The sequence below is a fragment of the Myiozetetes cayanensis genome, unplaced genomic scaffold, assembly GCF_022539395.1.
Source record: "Myiozetetes cayanensis isolate MyiCay16 unplaced genomic scaffold, myiCay2020 scf12, whole genome shotgun sequence".
Classification (NCBI taxonomy): domain Eukaryota; kingdom Metazoa; phylum Chordata; class Aves; order Passeriformes; family Tyrannidae; genus Myiozetetes; species Myiozetetes cayanensis.
Window position 1 is genome coordinate 23,977,703 of NW_026086826.1, and position 15,855 is coordinate 23,993,557.

The following is a 15,855-nucleotide window of genomic DNA, read 5'->3' on the forward strand; positions in this document are numbered from 1 at the left end:
CACCAACACCAGGCTGCAAGTTTTAGGAGGGCCCCTTAATTCCCACACTGCATGTATAGGACAAGCACTCAGGTACAGGGTCCCACTGAGTTTTGGGAATGCTACAAGAACATTGAATGCCTGATTTCATACATTTTGCCTATGACTTTATCTGACCAGGCTGCTCTGCTGTCAATGTAATGCAAAAGTGTGGTCAGTCCCGCTGTGCTGCACAGTGGCCACGAATTTTGTAGGAGGGCACCGTGGAACCGAAAGGCCTTGATCAGGGGTGCTTTGGTGGCATCAGCACCCACTGTGAATCCAAACTCAGTCACTTTGCCTGCAGTCAGGCTGCTCACCTTGGCTTCCACCACATCTTCCTCACCCAGCATCCAGCACAGCTAATGCCTCACTTGGCAGTTTTCATCTGATATCCCTGTCATTCCACCAGTAATTCCTACATCCCAGATGAGCTACACATAAATAAAACAGAAGACCCAGGGCTTGCATGGCGCATCTCTCTCAGACCCTGACAAGTTGTAGCTATTTTGGGAAAGCCTCATTCACTCTCTGGATCAACTTCCACTTTCCCTCCCATACAAATAAACAGCCACGATGGACAATCCTCATCCCAGAGCTACTCCAGCCGGATGGCTTTCCCAGTTTGATGGTGTCTTTCTTACTCTCTCTCTGCACTCCTGAGTCAAGGGAGGGTAGATGATACAGATGAAAAACAAGGTTATTCACTGAAGTTGCTTTCAGTGTTGCTCTCTGGGCAAGACAGCACCTGGATCCTGTCCCGGCTCTCTGGGGAGGCAGGGGGAAGAAAACCCCCATGGCACATGGGCAAAAACACAGGCTCCTCACTCACAAATAAACACAACAGCATTTTTTCAGCTCTTCTCAACTGGAGCCCAGAACTGAGTTTTCAGGCCCAAATATCCATTTTCAATTTTTTGATATTGAATTATTTAACAATACTGAGGAAGGCAAGGGCCTCATAAAATCACATTCAGCCACTTGAAAACCCAATTTCCTCGCAATTTTTCAAACTGAGAAAGTTTTGATCAGCTGCTGTTTGATGTTGAGCTGACACCTGAACTCAGGTGGCTGGAAGGTTAATGAAGAGCAATGAGTCCCAACAGTCACTTAAATGACCCAAACTCTGTGATTACTTGGCTTCAGGTTTATAAATTCCCCACAAATCCACAGTGTAGGTGCCTGTTCTCCCCTCTCCATCATTTTCTTCGTTTATGTCTGCTGCATTTTTCTCTACTCTTTCTTCCCTGTCTCCTGCATTGTTTTATTCTTCCTTTGCTACAGAAATCCAGCACAGTGCAACTTTGCAAAGTTCTTTTGCAGCTACAAACTTCCTATACTCCCCCTGCTAGACTTGGGTGTGAAGAAGGAGTTCAAAGCAACGCTACTCTTGTGAAATTCCCTTCAATTTGAGGCAAGATCTGGGTAGGACTGCAGGATTCATTGCCAAAGCCTGGTTACACAGGAGGATAAAATTAATTACAAGGCAATTAAGCTCCACCACGACCTCCATCCTGAGCGAGGGAGGCACAAGCACTGCCCAAGGTCTGAGGGCACATGATGCTACACGAGGCAAAAAAATTTACTGGTTAATAGTTTGGATGAGTTGTGTAGCTGCAGAAAAAGTGAGAAGATCAGAAAAGCCAAGATATCAAAGGAGAAACCAAAGAAAACATGAGATTGATTTCTATCAGAGAAATGAGAGTGGAACAAGCCAGTGATTATATCACTAGAACTGCAGGGGGATGGGGAGGAGTGGAAGGAAGAGGCTCCCCTTCCCAGGGAGCCTGAGGTGCTTGCTGCTGTGCTGCATCCTGAAAACGAGTGGTCAGGCTCCACAAAATCCAAGATACATCAGGGGAATTCAAACAAGGGTAAACCAGAAGCTGGATGTTTTGCAAAGGGATTAAAAGAAAGCTTTAAAATAGGAGCCAAAAGCTCCACAGGTAAACTAATTATGTGGAAGCTGCCCAGGAAAAGAATGTGTAGCAGCAGCATGAACTTTGGTAGCAGTACCAGCAGACTGAGGAGCTGAAGTGCCAGCATAAAGATGGCACAGGGCAAGGGGAGGTGTTGGTCAGCAGAACCACGACACAGCAGGTTTTCCTGCAGAAAATCAGGGAAGCTGCTGCCCGCTAGGATCTTGCTTGCAGAGGCAAACTTCAGCAGGAGCTTAAAATCCAGCTCTAGAAGAGAATCACAAGGTTACAGTCCACAGCAGGGAGCCGCTGCTCGGACCAAGAACTTGCCCAGCCTTAGAATGAGGAAAGCTGACAGTTCTACAGGAATTTCTCGTGCTTTTTAAATGCAGGCACACAAGTCTACAAGGGCTAGCCCAGGCTGACCTAATTTTAATAACATAAGAACTCAGGATCTTTAATAATAAAGTTGCCATCACACTATACACTTTAACCTTGCCGTGTAAATGATGGGCAAGGGCAGGGGGTGGCTATAAAAGAGTGAACCTGCGTTGCCTGGCTCTGCTGCTGCTGCAGAAATGAACCCACAGGGAAGAGAAAAGCCACTCCAGGGCTGCAGCAGTGGCAGCTGGAGCTATTTGCCGATTGCTAAGGACAACCAGGGACCTGCCATTTGTTTGCTGCCTTGCTGGGTCTGGTGCGTGGGAAGGGTGAGGGCACGCTCGCACGCTGCCCGGTTTGCAAACAGCACGGCAGGAGAAGTTCAGCTGGAAAGCCCGAGCTGGGAAAAAGCAGCCACGTACAAGGATTAATAGCACAGCTTTCTTCTTAACTAGGGCTACTAGCAGACTCCAGAGATGTGCTTGCTTAAGCAGGGAATGCTGTGAACCATTTAATGGGGCTGGCCCAAAAGCAACTACCTGGGGCCTGTAACACGCTGGAGAGTGAGCAAGGCCAGAGTGCCTCCAGCACACACAGCCCCTGCACCCAGCTATTCCAACAGACACCAGGAGTGCAGCATGGCCTGAAAACTCACATGTCCCCATCTACTTGTGCAACAGCTCTTGAAGTGGTGGGACGTGGAGAGACTTCTTTCATTTGGGGGGCCACTGTGTTTCTCTGACCCTTCCAGCTCTGAGACCACGAGAAGTTTGGATGTTTCCAAGGTGCTCATCTGTTTGCTCCCTCCAGACTCACAACCCAAGGAAGAACCAAATGGTCCCAGGGAAGCTGAGGATTTGTCTCCCCCATGGGTGCAGGGACCTGGATCCACTTCCAGATGCTTCCTCTGGGAGAAGGGAAAGATGTGATGGGCTCATGGGAAAGGATGAAGTTTTCCTTATGTATCTCAAGCAGCAAACCCATGTTCAAAGCAGGCTCTCTGGCCTCTCACATGTGTTTGTCTGCAGAGCTATCACAGTCTGAGCCTCAGTTTTGCAGCCAGATTTTTGTATTCTGTGCTGAATTCCCAAGGGTCTTCGTTTGGACTTATCATCCCCACAGGGGTCAACAGGACTGCAGCTGCTGTCCTAGCATCTGCAGCCAGCTTTGCTGAGCAGCAGTGTGGTCTGGTGGATAAAGCAGGGGCTGGGAGCCAGGAGCATCGAAAGCCAGCCCAGCCCAGCCCTGCCAGGAGCCTCCAGAGGGTTCAGTCAAGCTAATCGGTGTCCTCAGAGACATCTAAGGCTTGTCCCAGCCAGGCATTAACAGTGGTGACCTCGTGTCCGCCTGATGATCAGGGAAAGCACTAAGATGCCCCGTGGGTCCTGCAGGAAGAAGAGATCAGGCGGTGTCCACACCCTCCACATCCCACCCCAGCCCTTCCCTCTGCAGTCGGCTCTGACTTGAGAAGCTGAATGCTCAAAGTCCACAGTATCCATGGCCACGGTCAAGTGAGACAAATGTAATTAAAACAGCCAGTGTAGTCCTACGCTGTGGCAGTGGAAGGCTGGCTGCAGACATGTAGGACCCTCTGCCTGAGCTCCATGCTTTGGAAGATGCCTGGGAAGAAGTCCTTCTGGTAAGGAACCTAGCAAAGCCTTTCCAGTCTCCCGTGTGCTTCTGGCCTTTGCTAAACATGTCTTTCTAAAATCCTGTGGAACTACAGGTCCATCAGCAGCCTGGAACAGACCCACAACTGTGGGCTAAAATCTTGTACAGCATGAGCTGCAATCCCTGTCGAGGTGATCCTGTGATCTGCAACTAATCCACACTTGGTGTTTTGACACCACCTCCCAGATACCTGTATTAATGCCGAGTATAACCCGCCTGCCTTCCTTCACTCTTTGTGATCACTGTGCTCAGATGTGCAATACAAGCACTGCCCACACTCAAGCCTGATTAGCAGCAGCAAAATCTGTTAATATAATGATGCCATCGTAGTCCCTTTGATCTGGAGGAGCTAGATCCACAGGAGAGCACTCTTGTTCCCCTGATCACTGCACAGAGCCACAAGCTCAACAACGCCGGTTGCTGCTGGAGTCAGGCCTGACCCACCCGGCACATTTCCCTGCTACGTGCTCCTTCAGCTGTAATAAAGCTCTGGGGGAAAAATTAAGGCTGCGTTTTGTCAGGTGTCTGTGTATGCAGTGATGGATTCTGCATCTAGTTATTAACCTCTTGAAAAAGCTCAGTGTTATCTTGTATGGAAGTAATATTAGGTTAAACAGCTGTTGATAACTTATCTCCCATTATCAGCAAGTTCATTCAAGGCCAATATTTACTCACATCCAAGAAATGTTGCTGTATTCCCAATGGCATTTTTTATGGAGTCAAATGAGAGCAATTTTAATAGACTTTAGGTACTTAGGGGGACACATTACCCAAGTGCCTCCTAATCCTGAATGTGCAACACAAGAAAACTCTGCAGGAGGACAAAACCCGGACACAGCACCCAACCTCCAGAGGAAACCGAACCTGGAGGACGAAACCTAACTTGAAGAGCAGCTCCTGTAGACACGAAGGTGTTGACCCAAATTTCCCACCTCCTGCCTGCTGCAATTGCCATGCTGCTCCTTCACACCCTTCCTCCCTCAGAAGGCAGGTCAGCAATGAACTAGCAGGTCCATGTGACCCTTTCCCTCCCAGTTTTCATTCTGTAATCACAACCCTTCAACCAAGAGATCAGAAGAGACATTCCCTACCACTTCTCTCCATCGTTCAGACTACTGTAGGTAGGTTCCTCTTAGCTGAAAAAAAGTAAGTCTTTGTGCTTTCACTGTGGACACTGTTAAGAAAGTGTCAGTGTTTTGCTTCCTGGTATTTTTCCAGGGAGTCCATTCTCTTCTTTATTACTTTTGCTGATGCTGTAACAGTGTTGTAAAGCCTTAGGCAGGGACTGAGACCCTGCTGTGCTGGACGTGGCAGAAGCAGAGATCAGAGAACAGAATTTGCATCCAAAAAAATGGGATCTCTGCGGTATAACTTCTCCCACCACTATTTATGGGACCGGGATGGGGACCGGGTGTTTTGGGATCTGATCCCAGGCATTTCCCATCTGCACAGGCGCTGCCATGCACACAGCACAGCTTCTGCTGTCCCTGCCTGAAGTTACCAGGCATGAAGGCAGTTTCCCAGTGAGCTACACAGCCTGGGTTCCATTCACGACCTCTCCTCTCCTCCACACCACCACTGGTCCACACTGCAATGAGAAATTGGACCTTGGCGATCACTGGGCTGTTTTATGATCCACTGCAGCTAGTGGAGCCAGCAGAGCTCAACCCCTGAACTGTAAGCAAGCAGCAGCCCTTGGAATGGCCAGGGGCTGGTGAGAGACCGTAGCTAATGCTTAGTCTAAGCTGCAAGTGGCAGGTACATTGTAAGTGTGTCCCCTGACTCAGTACCCAACCGTGGTGAGTTTATAGCCTTTGATATTGTTGCATTAATCATAAGGAATCTCCCAGTTCCTTGGAAATACAGCAATGAGCCCTCCAGGGCTGGTTTCAGTACTTTTATTCCCAGGTAATAGCCCTCTCCCTCATTTATAGCTATGTCTAGACACAAAGTGAGGAAGGTGCTATAAACGTTTGATGGAAAAACCCTCTCTACCTCCTAATTCCTGCATTTCGCTTCCCGACTGTGCACTCAGTGCACGGGTATAAAGTCTCTGCTCGCACACCTTCCCGTGCCACCAGCCCTGAATGACAACAGCTTGCTGTCCCCGGTACTGGAGCACAGCTGGTCCCCCGGGACAACTCAGAGGGCTCCCAGGGACAGGAAGCTGTTTGCTCAAGTCCTGCAATCTGCCTCGAGAAAATGGCCAAGTGGGAAAGAAAGAAGGAAGGAAGGAGTGCTGAAAATCCTCTTGGGAAAATGCTGGAGGAGCAGCTCAGCTCCTGGTGGCATTTCACAGCTTTGCCCTTCCAGGCAAACTCTGACAAGGCAGGACAGTGAGAAGAGGAAGAAATCAAACTGACAAATAAACAAGAGGAAAGGGGGGGATGCTAATTATTAATCAAAACCAAGAACATTAACATAATGGGATGAAATCCTGTAATGTTCAAGGCCTCTATGGATGTCAAAAAAGCATTTACTAAGTTAAAATACTGTGTTTAATGCACCCCTAGTTCCAGTGGCACCACTCACGTTATACCTTATACTGAGGGAATCTGTCCACCCATTTTACATCTCCCCAGAGCAGCACTTGAAATAACTGAGACCTCTGAGGCAGACAGAGGAGCGTGAGAGCGGCTGGGAGAATACATGCTGAGGCCTGGGGATGACCCAACATCACTGAGACTGGACACATCACTGGCAAGGAGAATTAAATCACATCTCCTATGGGAGATGAGGGTGCTACTGCCTGGAATCAAGCATGCAAGGGAAGGGGCTTGGGAAGGGGTTGATTACCAACAACACATCTTGGCCATGGAATCACAGAATCATGGAAACATTTAGGTTGGAAGACTGCTAAGATCATACAGTCCAACCACTAAATGAACACTGCCAAATCCACCACTAAACCACGTCCCTAGGTGCCCCACCTACACATATTTTAAATCCCTCCAGGGATGGTGACTCAACCACTTCTCCGTGCAGCATGTTCCAATGCTTGACAACCCTTTCAGTGAAGAATTTTTTCCTGATATCCAACCCAAACCTCCCCTGGTGAACCTTGAGGCCACTTCCTCTTGTCCTGTAACTTGTTACCTGGAAGAACAGGCCATCCCCCGCTTTCCTACAACGTCCTTTCAGGTGACTCTAGAGAGAAATAAGCTCTCCCCTGAGTCTCCTTTTCTCCAGGCTAAACACTCCAAGCTCCCTCAGCCGGTCCTCATATGACTTGTGCTTCAGACCCTTCACCACCTCAGCTGCCCCTCTCTGGGCGTGCTCCAGCACCTCAATGTCCTTCTTGAGGGAGGGGCCCTAAACTGAATCCAAAGTGAAGAGGAGTTAGTCAGGGACTGATGGAAAGTGAGCCTGTGACCTGCCTGGGGTGACTCTGTACCAGCAAAGGTGGTGACGCTAGTTGTTGTTGATAATTTTCCAGCTCTTGTGTGTATTCATGCACTGCACAGCACTTGGAGCCTTCAAGATGAAAGGTACTTTCACCAGCACTTCAGTGGTTTGTTTCCTATTATAGGTCTAGTTTTGACACTCCCCCACCCTCTTATCTAACTTTCTCTACAAAGCTCTTCTCACTTTTTCATCTTTCTTCTGTGGTCCCCAGCCAAGGTAAAAGCAAAACAACAAAACCAAAAACAAAACCATATTTATTTCCTTTTTGGAATGCTTGAGATTAATCAGACACAGTGATCTGGAGACAGGAGACTTTCACAAAGGTGATTCTTTAATAAAAAAGAATACTGCATACTCTGCTGTAAACTCCTCTCTTCAAAATGTCCTGGTACTCAAGGAAGAAAGTCCTTTGTTTTTTTCTTTTTTTGTTTTTTTAACAAGCCTAGTGGATGTTTTAATTAAGTTGGATAGAAATTTTCACAGTTACTTGATGTGAAAATGTGAGCCTATAAGAGCCGCCTTTGATGCTTGAGTTATGTTTTAAACACTTGATGACTCCTGCACAGCTGTTAATCCTTTTAGCATAGCTAATAGCTATTGCTAGAGTGCTCATGAAATCCTGGTTTGTTTGTGCCTCTGCTGGGCTGCAGGCTTCCTCCGGAATGGCAGCTGTTTGCAGCTCCCAGCCCCAGCAGACCCGTACACCACTAAGGACTCCTGGAGACCCCAGCACCAGCAGATCTTAGATGGGAGCCACAGGAGTCTTCCCACACATCTAAACATGGTTGGACAGCTCCAGTATTTACCTGCAGGAACATATACATGCTGGTGGCATTGCAGAGTTGTGCCAGGGGGAGGCCAGAGGAATTTATGAGTGTCCCATCTGCCCCTCCCTCTGCGGTCACCCTCCCACATGAAGAGCTCAGAAATGATGCCCTAACCCTACACTTGATAGTGAGGCACATCACAGTCTGTGTGTGTCATCCTCTGCTGCGTTCAGTGTTGGTACCTTAAAATAAGACATTTAATTCTCAAATATTTTGAGTTCAGCTCTCTTCAGATTTGGAGAGCCACCCCACACCTTGTAAACAGGTTTTCCTTTGCTCTGTAGCTCTGGATTTGCTTGAAGGATAGGTAGAGAACTGACTTTGGGGAAATGCAAATGCCTTCCACAAAGGATGCTGCAGGGAGAGATGAAAGCCAACTCCATTTGCATTAGTTCTGTAACTCTGGATGTTTTCCCTCTCCCGTTTAGACTGGAGTTCACACACACACACACTCACTCAGAGGTTTTTTTGCCACTCTGAGCTATTTGTTGCCAGCTGCTCCTCCCAGGAGTTTTGAAGAAATCCCTATTTACACACAAAGCTCAGGGCACCAGCAGCAAGCTGCACAGGCAAAGGGAGCACCCTGGGAGCTGGGAATCAGTAGAGCCCTGCTGTGGCTTTTTGGGACAGTGCTAGCTTCCTCTGTACCCCTGTGCACAAAGGAAGAGACCCCAAGCCTGAAGCAGGACCTGCAGGACTCTCCTGTCACCACCCCTCGGCAGAATTACAGTCTCAGTAGCTAAAAGAAAACCAGCAAGGTGATGAACTCCAACACAGTGTAGGGGCTGTGCTTTTAGGTGGCCCATAGCAAAATAGCAATCTATCAGTTTGTTAAAGCAGGAAAACAGACACAGGAAAGAATTCTCTCTCTGGATCCATGTGCTAAATAACAGAATAAGCCGGGCTGTCTCCCGGGTCAGTATGTGTACCCGGCGCTCCAGGGGACAGATATCAATCCCGCCGCTGCTGCTGTCTCTCGACGGCAAGGGCCCAGATCCTGCACTGGGTTTCCTTTGAAGAGCTCTTTGGGGTGCCTGCAGTGCACAGCAAGGCACCCAGAGCCAGATGGGGACACGGGGAAGCAGCGTTGGGGACTCAGCGCCAGACTAGAGCTCCAAGAGAGACACTGTGCCAAGCCACGCTCGCTTTCTCAGCTCATCGCTGAGGAAATGCTCCTCATCTCCTCACTTCCTCAGCTCACCGCTCCTCCACCATTTGCACAGCTTTGTGTATTTTATATTATTTTCTAAAGGAAGCAGGGAGATACCTCTCTGATAGTAACCACAAGAGTTTAAGAACAGTGATGCTCAGACAGCCCTTTTAGTTACAAGTAAATGGGACGGGGCTGGAGATCCTCATGCTGCTAGTGTCCTAACGAGAGGCATTTTTGTGTAAAACTGGCTTAAACAGGCAGCTAAACATCTGTTTTCATTCTGACAGCAATAGCTTTGCATTGGGAAACAGATAAAAACACGGCTTATATTCAGCCCGATCTACTGTTGGTAGAGAGCCCTAAAATTGCAGGATCTGTGCTTATTTCATCTTATGTCAGCAACACTGGGGAGAAAGGGATTTCTGGAGGAGGATTTTGCACGCAGTGATCAGACTCTTGCACTCACATCCATTCTTGCAGATAAACCCAGAGCACTCGCTGCATACAACAGGCATCCAAGAGAGAAGCCAAGTGCTACCTGTGATATGTGGCTACAGCTCGGACATCCCGCAGCCTGAATGCAGCACAGCACAACATCAATGCTGGCAGACTAAGGAGCTACCCAGGACCCGTGGGGCTCAGCAGGCTTGGGAGATATGGAGGGGATGGTACCGGGACTGGGTACTACTGTGGGCCCATGTGAAAGTGGCTCACAACCAGAGGCATCCAGATTCCCAGAATAAACCACCACGGGACATCTAAGCCCTCATGCCAGCAGCTCAGCTGCCCCACGAGAAATACGACAGTGACATGTCCAGAGAGAGGACTCCAGATCTGACCTCCCTCCAGACGAGGAGCATAGAATCAGGCTCCCCAGGCGATGTGCCAGGCGGAGCGCACCTTCCGCAGGGCAGAGCCGCAGATCGATACCCCACGCCCACGGCAAGTCACAGCTCAGCTGCACAGCCCATCTGCACGATGGTGACAGTCTGCCACCGAGCAGGAAAAAGAAGGAAAAGGCTGCAAACAGGGATTTTCCACGCGCAGGAAAACCCCGCAGTAAAATCCACACCAAAAAGCACTGGCGAGGCAGCACCCCCAGGAGCACCCATGTCCCTCAGTGCACATCAGGTCTGCAGGTGTGCAGCGCCTCTGCTAGCAGGATAGGAGAGGGACAGGTTCTCCTCAGAACATGTTCAGCATCCGCAGGGAGACCCGATCCCCTCCTCATGTCCCTGGCTGTGCCACCTCTCCCACGGGCTGTGATACCTCTCCCACACTCGCTTTCTGTGGTCGACTGCAAAGGGGATGTGTTTCCACGGTGGAGATGGGAACATCCCGCGCCTCCCAGCACTCAGCCCTGCTGCCAGGAGGTTGGAGGGAGTTCGTGTTCCCTGCGGAGGACCGAGCTCCAATACGGTGCTCGCATCCTCTGGCCAGGGCCTAGCAGAGAGCATCCCCAGGAGCCGGACGGACCCCGTGGGGCAAGGCACCCGCACCCTGCGCAGCACTAGGTTCCGGGCATGCCCTTCGGGGTTCCCCAGTCCCACGGTCCCTCCCGAGGCTCTCACCCTGAGAACTGGTTCCCCGAAGCCAAGTTTGGTCCAAAAGCAACAGAGGTTTCTCCCGCACCACGCCGAGCAGCCGGCTCTGCTCTCCCACCGCCCCTGGCCGCAGCCCCCGGCGCTCCGCCACTGCGGCCGGTCCCGAGCGGAACCCCGGGACACGCCGCTGCCCCGCCGGGAGGGCTCGGAGGATGCGGAGTGAAGCGGGAAGCGGAGGGAAGGGCGAGCGGCCGGCGGAGGGGCGCAGCCCGGGGCAGCCCCATCCCTGCAGCATCCGATGGATGGCGGAGCGGCAGGGGGGCGGCGGGGAGGAGCCGGTGGGACCGGTGGGACCGGTGGGACCGCAACGGGGGAAACTTGCGCCGCGTCCGGAGCCCGGCGAGTCGGTAACGCGGCGGATGAGGGGGGATGCTCGGCGCCGCGTAGCGGGGGCGGCGGGGCCGCCGGGCGCTGCCGGCGGTGCCTTACCTGCTGGACAGCCCCGGAGGCTGCAGTCCGCGCCGTAAATCCGTGTGGCGGGTGCGGTGCCGTGTGCGGCGCCGGGAGGGCGGGCGGGTGGGTGCCCCCCAGCCCCCGGGGCCGCGGAGCCCCGGCCGCCCGCCGCTCAGCCCCGCGGCGCCCGCCGCCCCGCCGCCCTGCCTCGCCGCCCGCCGCCCCGCCTCGCCGCATCGCCGCCGCTGCCGTCGGGGGCTGCGGGCCGCCCCGCCGCCGCTCGCCGCCCCGCGCCGGCCCCGCGGCCCCGCGCCGCGCTCCGCCGTCCGCGGGAGGCGCGCTGGGGGCGGGCGGCGGGGCGGTGCGGAGAGGGGGGCCGTGCCCATCGCCCCTCCGCCCCGCGCCGCCGGGGGGGTGCCGGCAGCCGCGGGCAGTGCCCCCGGAGCCCGCCGCTCCGTCCGCAGGACACGGGCACGGCCCCGTCCCCTGGGACCTCTGTCACCTGGAGCCGAGATTTCCGCCACCGCCACCCCGGCGGCCGGGGTCCCACCATCCCCGTTCTTGGAACCCGGGAGCAATCCGTCCTCTGGGATCCAGTCCCTGTATCGCTGGGGTCTGGGACTGGTCCCAGACCTCGGGACAGGTGTCCCCATCCCTGGGACCGGAGAAAGACACCGGAATCCAGACCCCCTGCCTCCATCTCCATCCTAGACCCCCTGCCTCCTTCACCCCGCCTCCATCCCCGGGCAGTGCCGTCAGTTCGTGAGCCACCGAGTCCTCAGGCACCACTTCTTGAGCTGATCCCGCTGCCAGAGCCCAGGACTCCCTGTCACCACCCTGGGCAGCTGTGGTCAGCCCCAGAGCCCCGGACACTGCCCTTAAGCTCTTCTCCTGGCTGTACCACAGGTATGGTTCAGCAGCTCTAAGGGGAAATGGGAAGAGGGCTGCCCAGTCTTTTCCCCCACCCCGTAGCCTGTCCCGCCCTGACAAGAGGTCCTGCACCATCCCACGGGGAGCCAAGGCCCTTGCCCTATCTCAGTATCCATTTTGCAATTCCCCTCCTGCCACTGCTCTCTGCCTTCCTACCTCTCCCAGCCCTGCCCAGCCGCAGGTAGGATGCTTCATTGCTGTGGCAGCTCCATCCCAAACAGCACTGAAGGCACCCTGCCATATGTGGTCTTTGTGTGGGGGTAACAGGGATGGGAACTGATGCCGCTATAAACCTCTTAGCTCCACAGACCTTGGCTTTTGAGAGTGGCCACTGAAGTCCTGTCTTTTTAGACATCCTGTCTCAGTTTGGGGTGCTTCCTGGGATGCAGAACCAGTGATCCAGGACAAGCTGCTCCTTGGTTAGCTGTCCTCATCACCGTGGACATGCAGCACTGAAAGGTGTAGGGCAGAGGGGCTCCGGACTGCAAGCCCTGCTCACACCTTCCCACCCACAGGCTCACAACACTTTGCAAAGAGGGAACTGTTGGACCTTCACATTTTGCAAAGGAAAGCACTGTGCCTTCATGGTAGGAATGGGGGACCCTTGTGGAGTGCAGGATTGGCTGGCCCAGAGTCTCTCACTACTCCCAAGCTGGAGTTACCCCTCTCACGGCAGTCCCTGCTGTGGCTACAGTTCGTCTGTACTGGGATGAAACTACAGGAGAATTAGTGAACCCAGACAAACCAAGCATTTCTGGAGGTAAATCCAGGAGACTGCTCTGCACCAGGTCACCACACAGAAGGCAGACATCTTCATAGCCTTTTGCCTGTAACCAAAGCTGCTCCAAATGAAGGAAACCTATGGAGTGATGGATGAGACTATGTGAGACGGGAGCCCTCCCAGGCAGCGAAATGAAAGCAGATTAAGGCAGCAAGTGTATTTAGATGAATATGAGCTTAATCCACTAACCAGATCAATCAAAGCTGCGAGTGATGCTTTTCGCCTGGACTGCCTTGCTATTCCTGTGCCTGTTCCTACATTGCTGCAGGAAAAGAAGCTCTGCCTGGCATGTGCAGCAGTTGCCCTGCTACATCTGGACTCGCTTTATCTGTGCAGGCCAGCCACAACCCTAATTTCCAACCATATTGACAAGCAGTACTGTAGATTACCATGAGAGACCTGTGTCCATGCCAAGTATGGCAGGAAGGCCTCAATTCTGAGTTGGAGCACCAGCTTGGTTGGAATGGGAAGTCTTTTAAAGCAGGGCAATTTGGAGATAGCTCTGCAGTTCTGGTCACTTATCACACTTACACTGAATTATGCTTCACTTACACAACCTCTAATGTTGTTACTCCAGCAAGGCAGAGCCAGCTCTTATGCTAATTCGACTATTTGTTAGTCTAATAACTCTTACTTACATTTACTGTGCAGCTTAATATTGTCAACACTCCTTAATTTTGGTGTGTGAGTGCTTTTACAATGAATTATAACACTAGAGGTTAATTTGCACAAATGCAGCTTTCCAGCAGGCCCATATCTGTGGAGTTTATAGCTGTAGAGATTTGTACGTCATCACACTTGACCTAAGGCACACTACAGGCTGCTTACCTTGTTACTTCTGCATCAGGTCTTGTGTTTGCCTTGGCTGTATCTACCAATTTGTTCATCAAGGAGCACATCTGTGATCACTTTCCAGATCACTTGTGAGCCCTGCTGAGCCTCCTGAGACTGTGCCCCGTGCCCACACATCAACACTTCATCCCCTCCCAGGCATGGTGGGTAACAGGAGACTTTAAAGAGCAGGCAGCACACAAGGCAAGAGCTCAGAGAGTTCAGCTGTGATTCACAGTGATGGGTTATTTGAGCCAGTTCAGAGCAAGGTTTACAGATCTTAAAGGTCCCTGTTTGGAAATATCCATTAAGTTTGTTGTGTCATAAATCTCCCCATTTATCCTGCTCGAGCTGGGTGAATAATTGGAGAGAGGTTTGTGGCTAATTGATTTGCTGATCACTGGAAAGGAATCATGAATAATTTATTCGATGAATATTATTCAACCATCCATAAAGCTGGTCAGTTACTGAAAATAATTAGTTGCAAACACTCAATTTTTCAGGCAATGGCTTTGCCCATTTGCAGGAGCACCTCACGCTTCTGGCACTCCAGCATGGGTCCCCATGGATTTCTCCTGGGCTCGGTGCAGAAGCTGATCTTCAAAACAGCCTGAGCACTTCACCATAGCTCTTCTGTCAATCCACTACTTTGCACTTCACATTGCAAAGCTTTCTTTTCCTCTCTGTATCCTTGCAGGTACAGGTCCTCCAGGCTGCATGGAACTTTCAAAGTGGGATTCAGCTAACAGCTTCCATTTGGGATCAAGGGCACTTAGCAGTTTGCCAGTGGAAGGGGAAGATGCAAGTTCATACGTGTGACACCATCAGCTCCAGGCTCTTTCCACATGGCAGTTCTGCTATATTGGATTAGTCCCATCAGGTACCTGTGAAGCCAACTTTCAGGGCAGAGATGCTCCCTCTCACCCACACAGCTGGGCTGGTGAAGGAATGGAGCAGAAGGCTGGGACAGGCACACCAGAGGAGGAATATCCTACACCAGCTTCCAGTTGTTCCTGGTAGAGCCAGGCCCTAATTCCATTTTTACAGCACGAACCTTTAAGCAGGCCACATAAGCATGTAATTTTTTTCTGCATCTGCATGAATCCTGGTCCTCCCCTTGCAGGCATCCTGGCACAGTAATCAGGCAAGACTTGCATGGCTGCCTCTTCTGGGTTCCAAAAAAAAAAGGAGGAAAAAACCTCCTCCGTGTTTTCTTTAAAATTGCTGTTTATTTGCCAGTTCTTGCATGATAAAATTTCTGAGAAAACAATCAATCTCCAGAGGCTGGTTGATGTTATTTTCCTTCTAGCAGAAATCCTATCAGCTTCTCCTGTGGTTCTCAGATCTGGCAGGGGCTGCTCCCCTCCCTCCTCTTCTTCCACCCCCAAGCAACACACAGACACCCTCTCCATTGAATTAACATCATCTTTCCCTGCAATACCATCTTGGAATGATTTTCTTGGCTCAGAAGCAGTTGCAAATTTGTTCTCTCCCATGCTGGGGATTCCGAGCAGCAGGAGTCGGGAGCTGCCTAGAGTATATGCTATCCTGTGCCAGGCTGCACTTGTTTGGGAATGAGAATCTCCTCTTCCAGTTGAACCTGGGGTGATTCAGAAATCCCTACAGAAGTCCTACTATGTTTAAGTTTAATGGGAATAGGACACTTGGGAGCACACGAGCTTGCTGTCCGTGATCAGGTGTGGGAGGTCCCTCTTTGAGGGGACCCCATGAGTTTGTGTCGGCACCCACAAACCTCATGCGGTTTGAGGGAGTGATTTTGTGGGGAGCTCAACAGATGCCCAGCCTTGAGAGGGGCCAATGAAAGCCCCTGAAGGTGAGCTGGCACTGCTGTGGGAGCCTCAGAGGGCTGCTACTGTGGTCTGCGCTCTCCTGCTCTGCAGGAAGTTCACAGTCTGGGACTGAGGGGCTAATTTCATTATGC

The 15,855-nt window shown here is 51.6% G+C and overlaps 1 protein-coding gene across 1 annotated transcript in view; it reads right to left on the bottom strand.

Moving 5' to 3' along the window:
• The window catches only part of LOC126635656 (transmembrane protein 121), a 39,907-nt gene extending 28,412 nt beyond the window's left edge, over positions 1-11,495 (bottom strand). The window contains exon 1 of the mRNA XM_050307077.1: positions 11,408-11,495. The gene's annotated coding sequence lies outside the window, so the exon portion shown is untranslated. The remainder of the gene's footprint in view (positions 1-11,407) is intronic.
• Between the last annotated feature and the right edge of the window lie 4,360 nt (positions 11,496-15,855).